The sequence below is a fragment of the Alnus glutinosa genome, chromosome 8 (genome assembly GCF_958979055.1).
Source record: "Alnus glutinosa chromosome 8, dhAlnGlut1.1, whole genome shotgun sequence".
NCBI classification, from domain to species: domain Eukaryota; kingdom Viridiplantae; phylum Streptophyta; class Magnoliopsida; order Fagales; family Betulaceae; genus Alnus; species Alnus glutinosa.
The window spans coordinates 24067452-24092067 of record NC_084893.1 but is presented as its reverse complement, the minus strand read 5'-3'; the positions used below and the strand labels follow the sequence as shown (position 1 = coordinate 24092067).

The window sequence follows — 24616 nt, the reverse complement described above, 5'->3', positions numbered from 1 at the left end:
ATTTGAGTGTACAAAAAGTTGGAAACAGAAAGGAGAGGGTTAACCATGTTAGGACTCATGCCAGAGAGATGATGAGATCAGTGTTAATTTTGGCCGGGTTTGGTCATCACGAATAATATTGATCGCGCCAATAATTCGCGGCTCCTTTGATGGGTTGGCTTCAAAATCTGGTTTTCGGATTCCCACGTCCTCAGCTTTCTCTATCTGTTTCTGTTACATACGACTCCACATATATAGATATTGTAGACGAATAGGTAACGTTAACATAAGGCTTCACAATTAATCCCACCACCCCACCGAAATTCCTGCTATTAATTTGTTATACCCAAGACCAAGAATAATATTGCATAAATATGTGAACACAATCTACAAATTCAAGCTAAAAATCCCAACAATCAACACGTCTAATCTGATAATTATTTCAACCGATTGCGTAATGCGTGAGAGAAGGTTAATTACTATAAACATGCTGATATTTTGCTTTCGAATTAAGGACGAGCAAACTCTATACGTATATATATACTTAACTCGCATGCCCTTGAAAAGCAAATAATGTGAAAACCCATTTGATGAGATAATTTCTGGTGGCCCGGCACTTATTTTTTGAATGAAATCCGGTAGGTGATGCCGATCTTTATACATGTATATATATACACAAAAATAGAAATAGGGAAACTAAGCAAGTAACTAGACAGATAGTTATGAACAGCCAGCCAGCTTGCTTGCTAGATTAATCTCTCTAAGCAAACAAAAACTGCCCCGATTACGCGGGCATTCAAATGGAGCAAGCCAGTTGTCCATACGAAAATCATCTTTAGGACATCAGGTTCCGTCAAGATCGAATTCAGAGTCTGGCTTCCCTAATCTACGCCATATAATTTGCAACAAACAGCAAGTTCTTCCCCCTCCCAAAACAGAGTGATCATATATATTGGGTAACTTGGACTCCAAAGTCATAATTAGGTCATTAAGAGTATTCATATTGGGCTAGCCAAAATGACCGATCGAGTTCGGTAGCAAAAATACTTTCTCATCCGGATAGCCACTTTAGCTAAAGAATTGGCTAGCTAGCTGCTATCTTGCTCAGTAAATTTGTTGCGTTAAAAAAAACATGTGTTTTTCACGTTCTTGATCATTTATTGGAGTAGTTTAAACTAGGAATTAGCTATAAACCAATCAATCTGTAGCAAATTTTTGTCCATCTCAATCTATGATAAACTCAAAAACACCATTTTTTAATTCTTTGTGTTATATTCAATTCATAGACAAAATTCCTAATCCCCCTTAGGACCGTCAGAAGCCACCACCCTATCATTTGGCTAGATACGCCACCACCCCCCGTTTCTCCGCTGGACACTACTGCGAACAACAACCCCTTTCCACCCGGACAAAAAGAAAGAAAAGCCCATGACTTCTCTCCATAGGTATGGCCTCTCTATCTCTCATTGATCAATTCTCTCACAAGCACGGCCTCTCCCCCACAGTGCCGCACCCATTCCCTCTCCCACTGTCAACTTTTAGATCCCGTTTGGTTCACGAAATAAATTCCTGAAATGAAATGACTATATTATAAGAATAATTATTCTTTTGTTTGGTAGGGGCCAATTTCTTGGAATAGTAATTCTCATGGGAATAACTACGGTGTTTGCCGGCCTCCTCCGATTCTGCCGCCTCAAGCCATGGCCTCGTCGGATTTCAGTGCCCAGTGCGTGGCTGGCACGCACCAGGGATCTTCTCCATGGGCAGCCACGCGTGTGGGCCACTCTCCATCTTCTAGGTCGTGACCAGTGGTTCCTAGCGGCCGCCTGCTGCAGTGGGGTTTCTTGGGGCGCCGTGATCTCTAGCGACGGCAGTCTACCCTGACGCTGGATCTGTGTTTTGGTGTTTTCTATTTTGGTTTTTCGGCGTTTTAATGTGGTTTTTGCAAGTCTGTTTATTAAATTTTCAGATATTATTGGGCTTTTAATGGCTTGATAGTTAGATCAACTCTCTTTCCTTTGTTGTGGTGCTTTATTGTTAAAGAGGAACTCATATGTCTGTTCCTGTAATATTTGATATTTGTAGGTAGCATCCAAGTTAGAATTTTTTTTTTTCTGGCTTAGTATGTAGGGAGTTTTGTACATCTATTCACTGTATTTGCCTTCAGGCTTTTGATATATTATGCTCCGTTTGTTTCGACGTAAAATAATTTTCGTCGTAAAATATTTTCGGCGAAATCATTTTTATGCTACGTTTGTTTCAGTGTAAAATGATTTCTGAAAAATGATTTCGGCATTTTACAGTGTTTGGTATGGGCAAAAATAATGGTCAACGAAAATCATTTTTGGTTTGACCGTAAAACCTTCTTTAATTTTTGAAAAATGATTTATGATTTTAAAAACCATAAATCGTTTTCCGAAATTGAACTCTTCGTCCTTGCATGCATGTTTGATATACGATTGCTAGAATCCGGCAATGGTCGGTCGTCGAAATCCAGGCGGCACTAAAATCCGACAACATCCGGTCACCGAAATATTGTCGGCGCGGGAATCCAGCAACATCCGGCCACTGTCAACGGCGGACCAGATTCCGGCCGAAACTGGCCAGAATACGGCCATGGTTAGAAGTTGGCCGAATTTGGCCAAAATGGCTGGAATCCAGCCGGATCTGACCGGATCCAGCCATTGATCTAGCCAGATCTGAATGGATCCGGTTGGATTTGGCCAAAATGGCCGGGATCCTGCCAAATCTAACCAGATCTGGAGGAGTCCGGCCGGAATTCGACAATTTTGGCCGGATCCGGCCAAACATGCTCACCGAAATCCGGCAATGGTGACCGGACGTTACCGGATTCCGGCGACAGTTGTATTTTCACCTTTCGTAATTTTTTCGTGCGAACCAAACAACGAAAAATATTTTAGAGAAAATTATTTTTTTAAAAAAAAATGATTTCGTCGAAACCATTTTACGTCGAAACAAATGGAGCATTAGAAAAAATGATTTTCTCGAAAATATTTTTCGGCGTTTGACTTGCACGAAAAAATTATAAAATGCGAAAATCAGAATTTGGCAAATGTAGCCGGAATCCGACAATGTCCTGTTGCCGTTGCCAGATCCGGTCATATCCTGCCATATCCCGACCATTTTGGCCAAATCCGACCGGATCAGTGGTCGGATCCGGCCAAAGCCGAACAGATTCAAGCCATTTGGGACAGATCCGGTCGACTTCTATCCGACAATATTTCGTCCAGTTTCGGCCAGAATCTAGTTCACCGGCATCAGGCTACAATGGCCGGATGTCGCTGGATTCTGACGCCGGCAGGATTTTGGCGACTGGATGTTGCTGGATTCCGACAACCGACAATTGCTAAATTCCGACAATCGGATATCAAACATGCGTGAAAGGAAGAAGAGTTTAATTTCAGAAAACGATTTTCAAAAATTAAAGAAACTTTTACGGTCAAACTAAAAATGATTTCTGTTGACCATTATTTTTACTCCTACCAAACACCGTAAAATGTCAAAATCATTTTACGCCGAAACAAACGGAGTATTAATGAATATCAGTTTTCCTATTAAAAAAAAAAAAACCAAAAAAAACCATTTCCTTACAAGAAGAAATAGGCATTCCTCTACAAAAGGTCCTGTGGGAATAAATTAATCGATTGTCTTCCCACAACAGCCCACAAAAGCCCCGAACCCCGAGACACCCGACGGCTAAGAAACGAAAAGGAAGACAGAGTCACAGACGACAGACTGTCTTCGTCAACCCATGTGTTGGGGATAAATCCCACTCAACCCGATCCAAAGAGGAGATTCAAAAGTCTAATAAGGTCCAAACAGATAAGAATAATGATCAGATAAGAATAATGATCATTATCAGAAGTCTAAGAAGATATCAGATCAGAAGTCTAAGAAGATACTCAATTAGAAGTCTAGTAAAGGATTGAAGTCCAATTAGAACTCGGACAGCAGTTCTAGATCAACAAGGAGCAGGAGTTCTAATCCAGGTTTGACTCCACCTCTATGCCTATAAATAGGCTCATACCCCAGGTATAAACGAAGACTCAATTTTATGCATAGAGCATTATTTTCTCACAGAAGCTAACTTAGGCATCGGAGCGGGACCCCCGGAAGGGTCCCTAGGTTTTGTTGTTTTGCAGAGTTATTGAGAAGCATGAAGAACATCAAAGGAACGTGCAGATTCACACCATACCGGAAACTGTATCAACAGTTTGGCGCCGTCTGTGGGAAACGATTATTCGTTCCTCATAGAAGAAAAAGAAGATCCAGCATGGTGATGAACACACGTTCTGGAAGCCAGACCAACCGACAGCCCGTGGCCCCACAGGAACCGGCTATTCAGAATAATTTGCAGCCTCCACCGAACCCTCCCTCGGGGGGTGGAGATCAAGATCGCATAGCAGCGTTGGAAGCCCAGATTGAAGACTTAAATGCAGAATTGTTACGCATGAGGACGAGACAGCCCAATCCCGAGATGAACAGGGATGAGCGTGAGGAAGAAGATCACAATAGCAACATTAATCCTCGGAGGGAGGATGACCGCCAAGGAGATCTGAGCAGAATTATTGCCCAGCTGGAGAGAAGGTGCACGGACATGGAGATGGAAAGAAAGGACAAAGGCAGATCCGTAATGGTGGACAAGCTCCTAATGGGTACAGACTCACCCTTCACCAGACGGGTGGCAGACTATCAGCTTCCCGATAAGTTTAAGGTACCCCAAATTCTAAGTTATGCAGGAGACAGAGATCCCTTGGATCACCTAGAGAATTTCAAAGCTCATCTAGACCTTCACGGGACACCCGATGAAGTAGCATGTCGGGCCTTCCCTCTTACTCTTTCGGGGAATGCCCGAGACTGGTTCAGGAAGCTGCCCCCGAATTCCGTTGATCAGTTCAAGGAATTGTCCAAGATATTCCTAACGGAGTTCTTGGCTTTCCGGACAAGGAAGAAGCCTTCGGGATATTTGCTATCATTGCACCAGCAGGGCAACGAGAGTCTTAAGGAGTTTATGGCTCGGTTCAACCGAGAGAAGGCTATGGTCGAAGATCCGACCGAGGATATGATCTTTGCTGCCATTTATTAGGGAATTTCACCCGATGAGCCTTTGATGAAGAAGTTGATCCAGAAGCAACCGAGTACCTTGCAGGGCCTCATGGATAAGGTAGAAGAATTCATCAATCAGGAAGAGACGCTGAAGTCTATGGCCAGTTCTAGACTACCCCGAGAGACAGCCCCAGAAAAGAAAAGGAAAGAATTCAAGAAAGCTGATTGGGAAGAGCAGAGGCAGGTAAAGAAGTTCAAATATTACAACTTTACACCTCTCAATGCCGAGATATCAGAAGTCCTCATGGAGATCAAGAGAGATCCGGCGTTTCGGGAACCGCAAAAGATACCAGGTAATCCTCCTTATAGGAATGCAGGGAAGTATTGTGATTTCCATAAACAAGCAGGTCATCACACCGAGGGGTGCGTAACCCTAAGGTTGTTAATAGAAGAATTCATAAAGAATGGCAAGCTGGTTCGGTTCTTGGGAGAGCAACGGAACCATCAAGGAAATAACAGGCCTCGGAATCATCAGGACTATCAACCCCGAGATCAACAGCCACGGGATTACTATCCCCGAGACCGTCCTCAGCTAGACGAAAGGCATCAAGGGAATGCTCCCCGAGATGACATAGAAAGAAGAGAGGACCGAGGAAGCAAAAGCCCTAGGCATAGAGAGCCGAGGCAACAACAGTATCTGCCCGTGATCCCATAAAAAGGACTCTCGGGAATTTCAGGCTTGCTTTTATTTTTTAGCATTTATATTTGCAAAGAACTAGATTTTTATTTTTAATTCAGACTAGACAGAAAATTCCCCAGATTTTTGGAATAAGTATTTTCAGAATAAATGAATAAAGCTGACTTAAGCATCGGAGTGTTCCCGGTCTAGGGACCAGGAACCCGTTGATGTTGTTTCTTTTGCAGGCAAAAACTTCTCGGATCAGTCCTAGCCGAGAAGGAGCCTCTCGGATCAGTCCTAGCCGAGAGCAAGAAAATCTTCTCGGATCAGTCCTAGCCGAGAAGGAGCCTCTCGGATCAGTCCTAGCCGAGAGCAAGAAAAACTTCTCGGATCAGTCCTAGCCGAGAAGGAGCCTCTCGGATCAGTCCTAGCCGAGAGCAAAAAAAAAAAAAAAAACTTCTCGGATCAGTCCTAGCCGAGAAGGAGCCTCTCGGATCAGTCCTAGCCGAGAGCAAAAAAAAAAAAAAAAAAACCTCTCGGATCAGTCCTAGCCGAGAAGGAGCCTCTCGGATCAGTCCTAGCCAAGAGCAAGAAAAACTTCTCGGATCAGTCCTAGCCGAGAAGGAGCCTCTCGGATCAGTCCTAGCCGAGACCAAGAAGAAAACTCTCGGATCAGTCCTAGCCGAGAGTCTCGGATCAGTCCTAGCCGAAAGCAAGAAGAAACTTCTCGGGGGGGTCAGATTTAACCCTCGGGTTCTGCAGGTTTTTCAAGATACAGGGAGAAAACCCTAAGGAAAAACAAGAAGGTAATTGGGGGGTAAGATTTAACCCTCGGGTTTTGCAGGTTAGCAGGTTTTCAGAAGGAGACAAAGATCGGGTTTCCTTAGACATGGAATTCCCATTATTCAAGCAAGCTTTGGATAAGGGAATTGGGGGGTAACTGTTGGGGATAAATCCCACTCAACCCGATCCAAAGAGGAGATTCAAAAGTCTAATAAGGTCCAAACAGATAAGAATAATGATCAGATAAGAATAATTATCATTATCAGAAGTCTAAGAAGATATCAGATCAGAAGTCTAAGAAGATACTCAATTAGAAGTCTAGTAAAGGATTGAAGTCCAATTAGAACTCGGACAGCAGTTCTAGATCAACAAGGAGCAGGAGTCCTAATCCAGGTTTGACTCCACCTCTATGCCTATAAATAGGCTCATACCCCAGGTATAAACGAAGACTCAATTTTATGCATAGAGCATTATTTTCTCACAGAAGCTAACTTAGGCATCGGAGCGGGACCCCCGGAAGGGTCCCTAGGTTTTGTTGTTTTGCAGAGTTATTGAGAAGCGTGAAGAACATCAAAGGAACGTGCAGATTCACACCATACCGGAAACTGTACCAACAGTTTGGCGCCGTCTGTGGGAAACGATTATTCGTTCCTCATAGAAGAAAAAGAAGATCCAGCATGGTGATGAACACACGTTCTGGAAGCCAGACCAACCGACAGCCCGTGGCCCCACAGGAACCGGCTATTCAGGCTACAATGGCCGGATGTCGCTGGATTCTGACGCCGGCAGGATTTTGGCGACTGGATGTTGCTGGATTCCGACAACCGACAATTGCTAAATTCCGACAATCGGATATCAAACATGCGTGAAAGGAAGAAGAGTTTAATTTCAGAAAATGATTTTCAAAAATTAAAGAAACTTTTACGGTCAAACTAAAAATGATTTCTGTTGACCATTATTTTTACTCCTACCAAACACAGTAAAATGTCAAAATCATTTTACACCGAAACAAACGGAGTATTAATGAATATCAGTTTTCCTATTAAAAAAAAAAAAAAAATCATTTCCTTACGAGAAGGAATAGGCATTCCCCTACAAAAGGTCCTGTGGGAATAAATTAATCGATTGTCTTCCCACAACAGCCCACAAAAGCCCCGAACCCCGAGACACCCGACGGCTAAGAAAAGAAAAGGAAGACAGAGTCACAGACGACGGACTGTCTTCGTCAACCCATGTATCTTTCTCTGCACAATATCCTCTCTCTAACCTCCCTCTCTGTTTCTATCTCTCATCATGACTATTCCGAAACCCATCCCAACTAGTTCTTCCTTTCATCCAAATTTCTCTGATTTTTCTCCAAAAATTTTCAACTTTCTCTAAGGATTACTGATTACTGATTTGGCGATCAATTTTCCAATTCTACACCCTTTTGGTGGTACGCAGTATTGGACCATCTTTCAATTTCAGAGATTAAGGAAAAAAATTATTTTTATTTTATACGAATATAATTAAGTCTTAAACGGAATCAGTTTTTTTTTGTTTTTTTTTCATTATCATTCAGAGCAATTTCTTTGGTGTTAGCTTGATCCATGCTTTAATTTTCCATGTGTTTTTCTATATGTATAATTACAGAGTATTTTTGCTTCTTCTGGAAAGAAAAGTTCATTGACTATATTATATCGGAAATTTCTCGATGAAAAACGAACTACTAGATTGCTATATATATGAGACGCAGATTCTTCAAAAAAAAAAATGCCACTAACTTGAGAGAATTACAAAAAAATAAAAAAAAAAAAGAAGTTATAGCATAAACAAGTTTCAAAAATAATAATAAAAAAAAGTTTTTAAGAATGTAAATTATATTTGTATTATAAGGGTTTTTTTAGGAAATTTAGTTATAATATAATTTCATTCACCAGTGACCGGCGCACATATTTGATATTTTATTCCAGCGTTACAATCAAACCAAAGAATAGAAATAGATTCTACATTCTTCCATTCCCGGTAATAGCTATTCACTTTACTAATGAAATAGTCATTTTGAGTACCAGACGAGCCCATAGTCACTTTCTCTCCAATGTGATTGTAATTGATTGTTGGTTTCCTTTGTTTTTTTTTTTTTTTTTTTTTGAATTAAAACTTTATAAACCAAACTCAAAACCAGTACAACTCTTCAGTAAACACTGGAATCATGGTTTCAACAGAAGCTAAAACAAATTCCTCAAACACCAAATAAAGGAAAAAACTTCAAGAAATAAGAAACAAAGCCCTCCTAGCAAACCAAAACTATGAACACGTACATAACAACAGAAAGCCAGATCATCCCTTAATAGACAAACAAATCTATTTAGAAGGAAACTTGGCTAACAATCTAACTTTAATTTTCCCATCTAATCTTGGACAGTAAACCTTCTTCTACTTAGGAGACCGGCCATGGAACAATGCATTTCTATGTAACCACAAATTATATGTTGCTGCAGCAAAGCAAAGTTTTATAGCAATAACTTTCACATTCTTCCCTTTTATATACTGCAAGCTCCTAATAGCAATTGTATTTCAAGATAACGGAATACCTCTTGAAAACCTCTTTGCATGTATTCAACTTCAGATTTGTTTTTCTTTTTTAGTTTTCATATTTTTTTAAGTCTTGCTTCAAGTTCACTGTACTTTCTCTCACTTCTCTCAAATTTGGCTTTGAAGGATTGCCCGAATTCCGAGCTTTTGAAATTGTGTAGTACATGAATTACACAGCTACTCGATCTCTTCATTTCCAAGTGTAAGCTTACAAGAACGATACAATGAAAGCATAATTAGAAGTTGTTTATATACGTACAACTCAATTTTTTTTCCCATTTGGCCTGAGGAACCAATGAACCAAAGAACTCGTGGGATCGATGCAGCAGAATTTGAAACGGAGATTCATTGGGTTTCTCACGTACCCTTTCCTCTTTAGTATATACTGAGAAATCATCTCTTCTTTTGCTCGTGAAAGTCTGCACGGATGGGAGGCTAGGAAATGAGTTGTTTTTCGCGGTGGCATCCGGCGGAGGAACGGGAGTGGTGGCGTTCGGCGGAGGAGGGGGTGGTGGCTTTCCGTAGTCTTAAAGGAGGATTAGAGATTTTGTGGATGAAGCAAAGATAATAGGAAGAAAAAAAAAAAAATCAGTGTTTTTGAGTTTATTATATTTGGTATTCTACGCTGATGTATCATTCTCTTATTGAATAGTGTTAGAGGATAAAATCAGCACCTCAACATTAGCTTGAAAATCAGCAAAGGAGAGCCTTCTTACAGCAACAGCTACTTGTCAGACCAGCAGCCTGCAGCCTCCCTTCCCCTGGATTCCTGCTCCATGTCTTCCGGATCTGCTCCTCAAACTCAGCACAAGCCTCTTTCCTCTTTCCTGACTTGCTCTCTCACAGCAGCTGACAACAGGAGCATGCAGCAGCCTAGTCACCTGGATTCCTGCTACAAGCTGAAGCTCCATGTTTCCCGGATCACTTTCTGCTCATTAACACAGCACACACTCTAGTCGTAGCGTTTCCCTTTTCTGCATTCTTTGATTTTTCTGTTTCTGTAAACCTAGTACAATCACTCCTTACTCCTGTAAATGACTTTATAAATACAAGACACTGCACTGGTTTTGGTAAGTTAACCAAACCAGTTCTTATCCTAAATCTTTCATGGTATCAGAGCTTGTTGGCTAACGCCTTACGATCTTGTTTCTCTTCTTCCTTTGGCTGCAGCACAGCCCGTGTGAGCATAGCTCACACAGCTCACACGGGCAGTGCCTTGAGGAAGCTCTACAAGAGCTTTTTTAACTCTTTGCTCTCTTTCAGCCCTTTCATTAAACACGTCTCACCCATAACCTGGTTCTGCACCTCCACTTGCCTCGTGCTTAGATTCACCTCTGTTTCTCCACCCAAATCATACCCTAAAAGAATCCAGAAGCTCACCACAGCCACTCTTCCTCCCCAGAGCCAAAAATAAACCCATCTCTTTTGGTGTGCAAAGTCTTAATCTTAGACCCGTCTCTCTGGATTCCCTGTTTTGTACTGTTTCATCTTGTTTCCAACACCTTGTCTTGCCTTCCCTCCAGAATGATCTCCTGGAGACACGCCTGGTCTCTTCTTATTTGACCTCTCAAATACTTTCCCATCTTAGTTTTCTTCTTAGAAGAAGATGCCTACAAAAAAAAAAAAAAAAATACCCCACGAATCCATGATCTCTGCCACGTTTCCCACCTCACGTCTCCCAGTCGTTCCCAGCACCTCCTAGCACACAAGTCTCCTAGAAACATTTCTCACTCTCAAATTTTTCTACACGTGAGCCTCCTCACTATCCCACATCTCCCACTGCCTTAGTCAAAGTTGCGGTTTTCTTTCCTTTGCTCTGTTTCCTGTCTACAGTCGGTGCACCACAGCCTTGCCTGTACAGTGTACACCTTTTTCTTTTGCTTTGTACTGTCTACCGTGTATAGAAGATGCTAGACTTTTCTTTGTTTTTGTTTTGGTCCAGAAGCATCAGAAGATGACAGAAGCTTATCAGAAAAAAAAAAATAAACGGATGCTATAAGTCTAGAAGAGAAAGAAAAAAAAAAAAATGAGGTATCATTTTGGCCACAGTTGGCCCTCTTCTCTTTGGCTCATTGTTGGCCTAATTTCTAACTTGTGGCAAATGTTTAAAAGCCCAAGCTCATTCAACTTTTTGGCCCATAGTTGGCTCCCAAATTTCTTGCTTGAGGTAATGTTGAAAAATTCAAGTCAATTTTTAAGCCATTGGGCTCTTTTCTTTTGGCCCATAGTTGGCCCAATCTTCGGCCTTGTGGTACCATTAAAATACCCGGGCCTTTCTTTTCTATTTATAGGCTTTATGGTAATGTCCAAAAACTCAAGCCTATTTTCTTTTAGCCCATAGTTGGCCCAATCCTAGCCTTGTGGTACAATTAAAATGCCCATGCTTTTCTTTCTACTCCTTTAGTGGCTCTTTTCTTGGTCCATAGTTGCCCTTATGTTTGGCTTTTGAGGTACAGTTTAAAGACCCAAGTCATTTCACAAAAATAAAATAAAATAAAAAATAATAAAAAATGATGATGATGAGAATCAAAATCATGTTAGAGGATATAATCAGCACCTCAACATTAGCTTGAAAATCAGCAAAGGAGAGCCTTCTTACAGCAACAGCTACTTGTCAGACCAGCAGCCTGCAGCCTCCCTTCCCCTGGATTCCTGCTCCATGTCTTCCGGATCTGCTCCTCAAACTCAGCACAAGCCTCTTTCCTCTTTCCTGACTTGCTCTCTCACAGCAGCTGACAACAGGAGCATGCAGCAGCCTAGTCACCTGGATTCCTGCTACAAGCTGAAGCTCCATGTTTCCCGGATCACTTTCTGCTCATTAACACAGCACACACTCTAGTCGTAGCGTTTCCCTTTTCTGCATTCTTTGATTTTTCTGTTTCTGTAAACCTAGTACAATCACTCCTTACTCCTGTAAATGACTTTATAAATACAAGACACTGCACTGGTTTTGGTAAGTTAATCAAACCAGTTCTTATCCTAAATCTTTCAAATAGCACAAAAGAAGTTTCAAGATAAAAATCCTGCCTTTGCTGAACATGCATCTCACATCTCCTCATTGGCTAATTAAACATGAAAATTGATGAACCGAAATTCTCAACCTTCTCTAGCTGAGTCTTGCAACACAATTATATATGTTGGCACAAGAAGTTTATTTTTCTATTTGATAAATGGTAGCAAATGTTTTTTTGGCTTTTTATGGGTTAATTAGGTTATGTAGTGGGGTTTTTATGGGTTAATTAGGTGTGTGTGTGTGTGTGAGAGAGCCTTTTATCTAATAGGCTTTTCTTGTATATAATTTAGTTTTGATAGGCCTTTTTACATTGTAATTTTGTTAAGGTGTTGAGCTTAGCTCATTGTAAGTCAGAGAAAGAGTTGACTAGGGAGGAGATATGGAGAAAACATGTGATGAAGTGACGATAGTAGCAGGCTTTAGAAGATCAGCTTGGCAGATTGTAACCAATCGACAGAGAATATGAAGAAAAGAATTGTCAGAAGTTTATTACTAGAAATTCCTTGAGATTGAGCAATCTTGAATTTGCTCTTATCATTTCAATATAAGTTTATCCAGTATTTTCTATCATCAATCCATCATCTTCAATCCATATTTCTCTAAATATCCATATCAATAGTATTTTCATACTCAAATCATTATAGTTTGAATCCTTAGTTTGTAATTTGGCCAATTTGAATACCCGAGTTTTCGAAGTTTTAAATTTAATGCCCGTAGTCATTCTTCTCTCATTTTTCTTTCAAATATATGACAAAAATTATATAAAAATACCGGAGAAATTTCACTTAATTTCCTTGAACTTTTTCATTATTTTTGCGATCCTCCCAAAGTTCAAAAAAAAAAAAAAAAAAAAACTTTCAATTTAGTGTATCCGACTTTTAATTCTTTGCAATCTAACCTCATATTAAAAATTTGAAAAAAGTTCACCCATATCATTAAGTTTTGGGATTAAATGAATTAATTATAAAATATATGAAACTGTTCTGTAGGCAATTCCAACATCTTGTTATCGATCTCATGCCATGGCTAGCTATTGATATATATATATATACCGCAACCATTTTCAGGTATTCTATTGGGGAGCATGAAACCATGACAACATATGTACTATTAAATGATCTGAAAAATCTTATCTATGCATGATGTTAAGTAAGGTTGATAGAGTTTTAATTAGGAAGATGAATTATGTTGCAGCGAAGACAAGGTGGGTCTATTGGGATCGTTGTAACTTGTAAATGCAGATATGTATGAGCTGCTTACAGATGAAGTATCGGATCGGGAAGCTGCTGATAGGGAATTGGCATTTGAAGTGGGCGGGTAAGTACTGCTTATCTCGGTCAAAATTGATAAGAATAAGGGAAACTTCACAAAAGGGTATCAAACTATAGCGCTTTTTCAATTAAAGGTACCGATGTAGCAAAATGTTTAATTGAGTGTATGCATTTATCAAAACTATTCAATGTCAGGTATTCCGTCAGCCTCCGTTCTAAATCGATAACAGAACCCACAACACGTGTGTTTCATGTGATTTTTTAAGCAAATCTTCCCATTATGCCCCTCTATTAAAACAATATTCATTTAAATCTATTAAAAAATATATTCATTAATCTTTTATTAATCTATTAAAAAATGATCATCTAAAAAAAAAAAAAAAAAACTGAACAAAACATACCGTGATTAGGGATTTTGCTGTCAAAAGGTCTTGACTTTTTGGAAGGGAAACGTGATTCTTGTCCGCCATCCCTGAATCCTTCTGTTCACCACCAGAATGAAATTGCTCCTCAGGCGATGGCTATAACAGATAAGGAAAGTCACTCAATACAGAAAAACCAATCCCATTAACGTCAAGCACAACGGATTCTATGGAAGTGAGTTCAAAATCGCGGGATCCTTCCTTACAACTTACAAGGGATTTTTGCCGTCTTCATGGAATCGATTGTGATCATGATTTTTGCCGTCAAAATATCTGGGTTTTTTTTTTTTTTTTTTTTTTTTTTTGGGCCGTTTAAGGATTAGAGATTTTGCCGTTTAGGAAATGGGTAGTGGTTTATTAGGGATTTTTGTTGTCAAAACCTCCGGCCAACGACTCCGATCTCCGATTGTCGCTTGCTCAAGTAGCTCCCGAAGAAGGCGACCGCGATTAAAGTGCTGAGCAGAACCGATTAAAGCGTTGAGCAGAGCCGATTAAAGCACCGGACTGGACCTCCGGTGTTTCGTCGCTTGCTCAAGTAGCTCTGATCTTCCTCTGTTTTAGCTTTTATAAAATAGATTTTTGAGTTTTTTAATTAGCTGGAATTCGTGAAAATGTGTGGAAATTTAAATTGGTGATCCAATTGATTTTGCTCTGAAATGAAATGATTGGTAGAGGCATTTGTCAACTGTTTCAAGGTGAGATGTGGGCATTTAATTCCGTGAGTTTTTGGGTTAAGATCATCCTGACTCATCACCATCCTTATCCCTTGGCTTGAAGAGAAACCCAGCAATCAGCGTCCTCTCATCGTCATCCCGAAAGCAGGTATATATACATATGCCCCACATACACGAAGAGGATAATAAAATCATCACGATTGGTGTTATCTTGCAATTAAAAGATTGGGCAAAAAAGGTCGATGGATTTAGGTTCGCCTGGTTTGTGTTGTTGTTGTTGTGATTGTGATTGTTGTTCATCCAAAATCAGAAACTAAAACAAGAATTTGAACCTTCAACGCACTGGTTGGCTGCCAAGAAAATCACAGGGAAAATGACAAGTCCTTTCTTTGTTTAAATGAGGGGCAAAACGGGTACTTCGCCCCTTCAAAATCACATGAAACACACGTGTTGTGGGTTCTGTTATCGATTTAGAACGGAGGTCGACGGAATACCTGACATTGAATAGTTTTGATAAATGCATACAATCAATTGAACATTTTGCTACATCGATACCCTTAAGTGAAAAAGCGCTATAGTTTGATACCCTTTTGTGAAGTTTCCCCTAAGAATAATATTACAAAGATGCAGATTTTTCGCAACCAAGGAATCCCCCCCTTCTCTGAGTTTTGGCATACCCATCTTTAATTAATTTTGTTCTTAATATCTTTCTATAAACTATAATTATGCTTTGATGTGTTACGTATATGTATGCCATCTCAGTACTCTATATTATAGGTTTTTAGACAAGCTCTTTATGCAAATATTATAAGGTTTTCGGAATAACTTTACTTAATAGTACCGAATTACTATCGTCTTATTTGATTTAAGGGTACTGAACTTCAAAACATCTTAAATTATGGTATCCAATCTTCAAGACGTCTCAATCATAGGTACTCCGTTAGAATTTTTCGTTAAATCCTACCAAAATTTTCAAAATACCCCCGTGTTTATTTTTAAAAAAAAACTTTATAAAAATTTTCAAAGATTCAGACATGAGTATTTTTGCAAATTTCGTTAAATTCTGACAAATACCTAAATCCTAGCAACTTTTTTTCTTTTTTTTTTTTTCCTAAAAAATTAATGAGTATTTTAAAATTTTTGACAGAATTTAATAGCAAATCCTAACAAAGTACCTATAATAGAGACGCTTGAAAAATTAAATACCTTAATTTAAGACGTTTTAAAATTTAATACTTTTAAGTCAAATAAGCCAATAATTCGAAACACTAAGTTAATCGTAAGTTTTCTCTTGCGACAAATCATTGTGCGAATCTCCTCTAAGAATCAATTACTATCAATATCATCAAATTATTCAAATAATTAATAACTATAATTGTAATAATTGTGACATTAATTTCTGTACGGTCCTGAAGCGGACACCATTGTCGCTGGTGGAAGACTTCCTGCGCATGCTAATTGATGGACGTTCATGGAATCATGGATTTGGAATTGAATTTTGATGGGGCTCCTTTCGAATATGACTCATTTGTTTCTTCCCCGGACCAGGATACGACGTCTTGATTTGATCTCTTAACTTTTGTACAAAAATGTTATTAATTAAAATTAAAATATGAAATCAGTAAAAAATATCATAAAGGTCCGTACGGGTATAATCTCCCAATTCATCAAGCTCAAAAATCTGGCCTACAAAGATCAGTACATGGCACTGTCACCTATGGTTGACATTTTTTACATTATTAATAAATTCAATATAAAATTGACGGGTTATAAGGTAAAAAGTTATGATTGTGGGATCTAATTAATGTTTCGATACGACTCGAACCCGACATGCGATATTTAGAGCTGATAATTTTTTACATGAACCTAATACGAAATTAGTGGGTTAAGGTTAAGGGATCTTACCCGTTTAATTAAAAAGGTTAAATTAGGATTAACCTAAATATATAGTCTTATACTTATGCATCGAATTTAAAACGAACACAAGAATTACCACCCCTACCGTCGTTTAATAAAGCTAGTAAAAGAAGTCGATCAGGAGGCATGGATACGTATCAACTAACCGAATTTGTCGATAAAATCTTCGGTGTTGCACAAGATACGACGCAGTTTGAAATAACTTAATATATGTAGTTCCAACAGTCGACAAGAAACATAGCTATGGATTGAATAACCAATTCATTCACAAACAAGGTTGTAACATCAAAGATAGCTTAATATATATTTTTTCTCCTTTTTCTTTATGTAGGGGCAAAATTTTGTTCCCAAATTTACTTGACCGACTATAGAGCCAAGAAATATAATTTAAACCCTCGAGTTTAAATTGTGCAATATGTCCGTTGTTTTACCATTGACATTGTTGTAAGTGGTTGTTGATGATCATGCGCTAATCAAAGCATGCGCAGCGGAATACCAATCCCCGAAAAAATTTCTTCAAAATAAATAAGGATAGATTAATTAAACTAACATTTATAATCGAAATCGGTATCTCCTACTCTACTAGAGCCAGTTGACTTTGGTTGATTTGCTCATTGCATCTTCAATGGTGAAAATTCATGTTCCTTACTCAACCTCTCTTAATACCCTGTATTTATAGACTAGGATTTATACTCATGATAGGGTTAAGAGATAAGAAAGAGTTGTAGCATAGATATGATTGGAGTCATATGAGAACCATAATTTCAATCCCTACTATCTAGGTAGCATAGATAGGATATGAATCATAGGATAAATGAAATTCCTCTTCCTTCCTAGTAGGGTGCAAGGCTTAGTAGGAGTGAAACATTCCCCTTGCTCATGCACCACACGTCCATCTCATTAAGGGTGGGCCGGATTTGCATGTTTCCCACAACCCACCCAACAGTGAACGGGTTTGAAAATCGAGATCTGTAACTCACATAGTGAATGGTCAACCCGCTGGGCCTTGGGTAGTACGGATCGGGACGGGTTCATGCAGGTTCGGGTATTTCTTCTTTTTTTTTCCTGGGCCCAAAACTAGAAAAATAATTCACAATCTTGCTAACTCAGTTCAAAACCCAACTGTAAAGATTTTTTTTTTATTCTTTTCTGTGATTGTAAATTGAATGGGTATGTGTATGTGAGAATGTAGAGATGTAATCGTATATGAGAATGAAATAAGAATAGAGATGAAATGGATAGTACAGAACTGTATTGAATGAAATCAAAGGTACACAATCTGGGCAATTCGTGACTCTTATAATTTTTTGGAAAAAATTTGACGAAATCAAAGGCACACCCCTAGTCGTGACTCTTATAATTTTTTTGGGAAAAATTTGATGGTATGAGTATAAAGGGATACGGGGCGGGGCGGGTGTGCGGGTGGGAAAAAATTTAATACCGCAATCCGCCCCATAAATCACGGGGTTGGCATATTTAGGGTTCACACTTTTCTAGAAATGTCTTATATCTGTTATTGGTGGGGTGGGTTGGTGCAGGGCGGGGCGGGTTCGTGGGTACAGGTGGGATCTGCACACCCCTACATCTCATGCAGTTATGACTAGGATTTTAATCCTAACTCAATTGTTACTAATTTTTCAGCATGGGCTTAAGTTTTATCCCTTAGGCCCAATGCTCCTTAATCTCTTCTTAAGCCTTTTGAAATTAATTCCAATAGCCTGTAGCTCTTAAATACTTAAGCTCATAGGAAATTAATTTCTTAAGCCCATAGTTAGTTAATTCATTAAGCCCATAAGAAATTAATTCTTAGGCACAATCATCTTTAAGTAATGAGTCACTTAGGAATCGTATTCTTTTGGCCCATGTTTTATCAAATAAAAAAATTCAAATAAATAAATACATAACCGAGACATATAGCATATGGTTAATTTACATCATATCAAAAGGGGACCTAAAGGAAAAAAAAAATATAATTAACTTCAAATAAGTCTGTGACAATATCACACGACCCTATTTAATCACAAGTGATTTCACTAAACAAATGTGACTGCACTCTAATATGCATTTTCAAATTAATGAATCAAGCCTTGCAACATAGTTATTTATTACATATTACCTCTCCATGAAATCATTCTGTCGTCGAACCAATTAAAGTCAATACACTGTTATTTAGTTTATTACCTCATTTCCTTGATACACCTGATTTAATTACATGATATATCCTAACTTTTTGTACCATGTGAGTTTTTCATCTCAGCTTGTACAAAACAAAGTTTCAGTAAACACTACTGAAACACTCAGGCCCAAGTTTTAAGATAATCAATCCCATTAAATCTACATCAAGGGGAATATTTCTAATCACTTTGTTTCATGGCAAAGGATTTAGATTCTTTCTTGAAGAACGTGTTCCCACAATACTACATGCGATCACCTAATGCACAAAAGTGTTGACCAATAATTTAATCTCATTCTTGTACATCAAAGTGACTTACACTTTACATCTAAGTTGACAATTTTCTTAGAATTTAGAGTAATTGTTATAAGTTGTCGTGCACATACATCATTCTTAATCATAGTGTTAAAAGAATAATGACTCACGTAGTTTGTAACGACCCGCTTTTTACAAAAAAGCGTAAGTAATTATATCTGGATAATTACGTATCGTTAACCATTCAGAGTTGATAAAATCTAGCAGCGGAAAAATACGAATATCTTTTTTTTTTAAACATCACCGATAGGGACAACTCCCTTACGATATATTCAGAGCTTTAACTGACATCTTCTAGAAAATACATTAAAAATCTTTACACTATTTACAATGAAACATGTGTCACATATGACACTAAAGCCTGCATGGAACTTATTAATTACAAGTAAATGTCTAGACATATTACAAGCAAATAGTACAAACATCTATGAGTACAAAATACTAAAATCCTAACTACACAGCTATAAATCTCTTAAGCTAGCAGTTAATCCATTCCATAATCTTCAGTACCTGCGCAAACATCTATGAGAAGGTGGTTACCGCCACAATCCCATAGTTCCATGAGTGAGCTAACTGTCTTTCAACAACATCATGATTTATGCGTTATTTTAAGGAACAGATATGACATAATGATGAGGTGATAGTTTTTCATGCAAAGTTTAACAGTTTATATAGTGATTACACTCCTCTCTTGTAAGGGCACGTCCCCCCGTTTAATCGTGTTTCTCGAGGCCGTCCCCTCTACATTACATTTTAATTAACTTGTTTTCGCACTATCGGAGACCTCCCTCCTCTAGTACTTTGAAAGCCGTCCCAATCAATATGATTATTATTGTTTCCGGTTCAACTCTATCATGAACCTTTGGGAGACGTCGCGCCCAATATTAATAGGTTGATTATTAACAGTATGCAATAATCAGTCACACGCATCCAATTAAAATAAAACATAAACACAACATTACTGAAATCCAGTGCTACCCTCAGTAAGTATAAAAATACTTACAGTCCTTTTTGTGCTGTCTCAATTCATCATCTGCATCAAACACATATACATGTGCATACAAGGTCAATATCATTACTTTCTAGAAACTCATGCCTCAACATGAATTCTATTTTTATACATAGACACATACATAGAAGCGATCATCTATTAATTGGAAAATCACTTACATTTATGAACACTCAACATGGTTAAAACTTAATATTTACTTAATCAATTAGCAAATCAATACTTTGGAATAACATCTAATCTAGGTCTCAAGTAATCACTCGAGTACAATCTAAAATTCTTAATATCATTCTCTATAGCATAGAGAAATCAACCAACAAGAAACCTATGTATTTTTCTAACAAAACCTAATCACTTTTAGGGAACATCAATCCAATTACCAAACCAATTAACAAAACATATTAACAATTATTTCAACCAATATATTTGAGAAATCATAATAATACAGCATGCTCAATTTCCATAATACTCAACTTCTAAAACAATGCATTACATGATTAAACTCATGAAATCGTTCTTTAATTCTAGAGTTTTATAATTAATCAAGCCCTTAGTTTAAACAACATCACTCATTAATTATCAATAATCAAACATAATCAATACTTTAGAGTATATATATATTTTTCAAAATATAATATACATAAATAAGTTATAATTAGAATATTCAATTCTATAATTATTAAAGTTATATTCTAATATACTAGTTACTTGATTTTATGAAAATATATACTTTTAGGCTAATTAAAAACTTAGAAACTCACATTAAGGATTTCCACTCGAAAATCCAGCGAAACGGTGAGTTTGGTCGCCGGGGAAAATAGCCGGAAAGTCGCCGGAAAAGTGACCGGAAAAGTCGCCGGAAAGCGGCCGGAGAAGTCGCCGGAGAAACTGCCGGCGGCGGGTCGCCGGCGGGTCGGGGTTCCGGGTTGATGGGTCTCGGGCTTATGGATCTCGGGCTTGCTGAATGGGCTTGAGTGTTCTAGGTTTGGCTCGTGGGCTTTGGGTTGAATGGATTATGGGCTGGGTTACTGCTGGGTTTTGGGCTTCACGAATCGGCCGGATCTCTCCCTCTCGATCTCTTATCTTTCATCTCACTCTCTGTTTTGAGTAACAAAAAGGAATAGAGAAGAAGCAGAATAGAAAAGAAGGAGAAAGGAGAAAATAAGGAAGAAGGAAGAGCTTAGTACTCAAGAGGTGCCAGTCTTTTCTGAAGAGAGGCAGTCAGTTATAAAGGCCCGAAAAGGCTTAGGCAGCAATTGTGAATGGCTAAAATGAGTGCATGAGCTGGAGAGTAAATGGCTGTAATGAGTGTAGGAGCTGGAGAGGTTGGTGGGAGAATGGAAAGAAGTCGAGAATAAGGAAGTTGTTGAAGAAAAGAGGGTAATAAAATATTTAGAATAAGAGGCAAAATGATGAGGGAGGCATATTAAAATCAAAGTGGAGAATAAGTTGGATTTTAAAAATGTGAGGGTGATGAGTGGATGGAATCATTACTACCGTAGTGTATGAATGAGTTGTATTTCAAAGATGGGGATGTGAATAGATTTGATTAGTTTATGAAAAATAAAGCATTCGGTGTAGATTAAATTATTTAGTAGGTAATTCTTTTACACTAGGTCTTTATCAATTTAATAAATCATTAGAGTAACATTTTAAACCCGTTTTGAGTCTAGTTCGTTTCATAAATGAAAACATTTTATTACGAAGTTTAATAGACATAGTATTTATTATACTAAATAATAAAGTGTCAAAATAATTATTTTCCATCTTTACTCAAAATATTAATATGTTTTAAAATCTGGGGCGCTACATAGTTCGTTCGGTGTATTGCACTACCTTGCCCTTACACCAACATATCAACCCAAAACACTTCTTGTTTATCCTAATCAAGATAGATTATTAAGGTTGACATGTTATAGTTTAGATGGATTTTTCAGTTCCATTTATGACTATGAACAATCTTTTATAAATTAAAATAACATATGACTATAATCTTTTATGCGATAATCTCATTACTCACACATTAGTCAAATTCAATGTAACTTGTGACCTTAAATGTATATCATATGAAATATTCAAATATATATGTGCATGTAAAGCAATAATATATATGTCTACTGTTCAATATTATACAATTTATAGAAGAGAAACATTAATGCAATTGGGTTTTTGGACATCAGTCCTAACAGTGGTCTCATTTCATTGCCTTAAAAGCAGGACACTAGATCCCTTGGTATTTGGTTATTACCCTCACGAAATGCGCCAAATTCATGGAAGTGAATTGCCATGGTTCTCCCGTAGACAAAGAGAACTTGTACAAGGCAGTGTCAACTTTATTGGCATCTATCACTATTCAACTCTGTATGTGAAGGATTCACCCATTCTGATGGCGTTTCAATAGGAGAGCTGGTCTGTTTTTTTTTTTTTTTTTTTTTTTTTTTTTTTGGTGTGGTTTGGCAATGGTTCATAAGGTTAATTGCTTAATTGTTTCTCTAACAGACTGGAAAATCTTTGACTACATTAAGAAAAGATACAATAACAAGCCCATGTTTGTCATTGAAAACGGTGACTACTTCAAATTTTTCTTGTTAATTTTTACAATCACGTCATAAACACATGCACTTAAAAGTTCATATATAAGTTAGTCTTGGACTGTGTGTTCAGGATTTTGTCCCCTGCCGGCGCAACAAAGGGAAGAGTTACTCGAACATACAAACCAAATAAAGTTTCACAAGGAGTACCTATTTGGTTTGGCCCGAGCAATAAGGTGGGGGACTTGCTAAACCAAGTGTTAAAGTATTAATTAAATGATTAAATTTACTTCTTTTTATCAGCTTATGCCTTTAAAATGAGTGGTGATTTACCGTGGTATCAAAGCCAAAGGTCTTGAGTTTGAATCTTGACTCCGTTATTTACCCTCCTATTTCAATTAAATATTTCACGTGTTGGGCATCGCCTATTAAAAATGAGTTTTAACCCATACGTAAAGAGAACTATTAAAATATTGATTAAACGATTAAATTTATCTTTTTCTATAAGGACCTACTTTCTTCTTTATTTGTCCCAATGATATTTTAGGTAGGGTTATGTTTTGACAGGAATGGAGGTGATGTTCGTGGATATTTCATATGGTCTTTGATGGACAAGTACTTTGGATGGGCAGATGGCTACACCATAACGTTCGGCCTTCACTACATTGATCGCCAAACGATGAAGCGCACACCCAAGCTTTCTGCTGCATGGTTTATAGATTTCCTCACCAACACTACTACTCACCGGCTGGTTACCCGTAACCAGGTACCAACAGGTAAACGGTAACTGGGAAACCAAAAAACTGGTTATAAATAACCGGTAATCGGCTACCCGGAGCTAATTATCGATTTTAGCCTTTTCAAAATTCCGGTTATAAACGGAAAACTGGATGTATATATATATATATACATATACCAAAAGGCTATTTAAATCCCAAACTAAAAAAAAACAACCCAAACAAATGTTACAAATCGGCCCAGATCGAATTCCAAGCTTCCAGGCGAGCCCACGCACAGTTTAGTGAACAACAGCTATAAACAGCTGTAAGTCATTATCTCTCCAACTTATCTCCATCAGCCACGTGGTCATCGAGATCCCACCCGACTGCCTTGCTACTGCCGCATGCATTTCTGGATTCTTCCATCCATTGCAAGCTTTCATCGCTTCAGCCTTCATTCTTTCATTTCCTTTGTTATCTTCTTTTCACAACCATTTTCTGTCTTTCCTTGCTTGAGACTGTTTTTTAGTAGCCCAGTCATGAACGACCCTGGTTGGAGCCATGGTCTACCAAGCAATGCTTCATATCCTCCTTGCTCTTTGTCTAAGATTGGACTAATGGTACAAAACTAGGCATCCTTTTTTGTTGTTTTTCTTTGCCCATAGGTTGTATGCCAGCCATACGTACCTTGAACTGTGATGCCCACAATACTTAGCTATCTTTTTGGATACCTTTACATGCTGTAACAAGCCAGCTATGCACCTTGCTAAACTATGAAAGATATGGAGTGGATGGCGTATTGATAGAACTCCTATTTGTTTTGGACCGGCATTAGAAAGAAGAATGGGTTTCAGGATTTCAGCGGGAAGGGGAAGCGGTTTTTCGAGGCTTTCAGTACCTGGTCCGAATAACCGAGTATAACCCGGGTAACTGGGTAACTGTCGGTTAACTGGTTACTCGATTATCGAAGCCGGTTGGTAATTTTGAATAACCAGGGACTTCGAAGCCAATTACTGGTTTTAGCCAATAACTAAGAACCGCCTACGGCTTACATCCGTAAGTAGCCATTAGCCACATGGTACTCCTAAACAAATTAGAAGATAAGGAGATAAGGGATGGTCATGTTACATGGACGGGTGAAAATGCATGTAGGAAAATATTACATCTCGTGGATGTGATTTTTTTATTTTATTTTTTTTATTGAAGTTTTTCTTTTTGATAGTACTAATACTTCATTTGTTTTAATGTAAAATGATTTTCATAGAAAAATAGTTTGAACAAAATCACCCTTTTAGGAAAAAAAAAAATAAAATTTCCTGAAAATATTATTCAGTGTTTGGCTTGTATGGAAAATGAGCCACCACAGAAAATGGCCAATGACTTTTGGCGGTAGTTTGCACAGTTTAAAAATGAGAAGTTCAAACTTAAAAAATGATTTATAAAACTTAAAAACGAAAACTATTTTTAAAAAATAATTTTTTTTTTTTTAT

The 24616-nt window shown here is 38.0% G+C and overlaps 1 long non-coding RNA gene across 1 annotated transcript; it reads right to left on the bottom strand.

The window, feature by feature from the left end:
* Positions 1-19068: 19068 nt before the first annotated feature.
* Positions 19069-20716, bottom strand: LOC133874718 (uncharacterized). Its single transcript, XR_009901355.1, has 2 exons — positions 20638-20716; positions 19069-19900 (listed from the first exon to the last, which is right to left on the bottom strand). It is a non-coding gene; the product is annotated as an uncharacterized LOC133874718 (long non-coding RNA).
* Positions 20717-24616: the final 3900 nt, after the last annotated feature.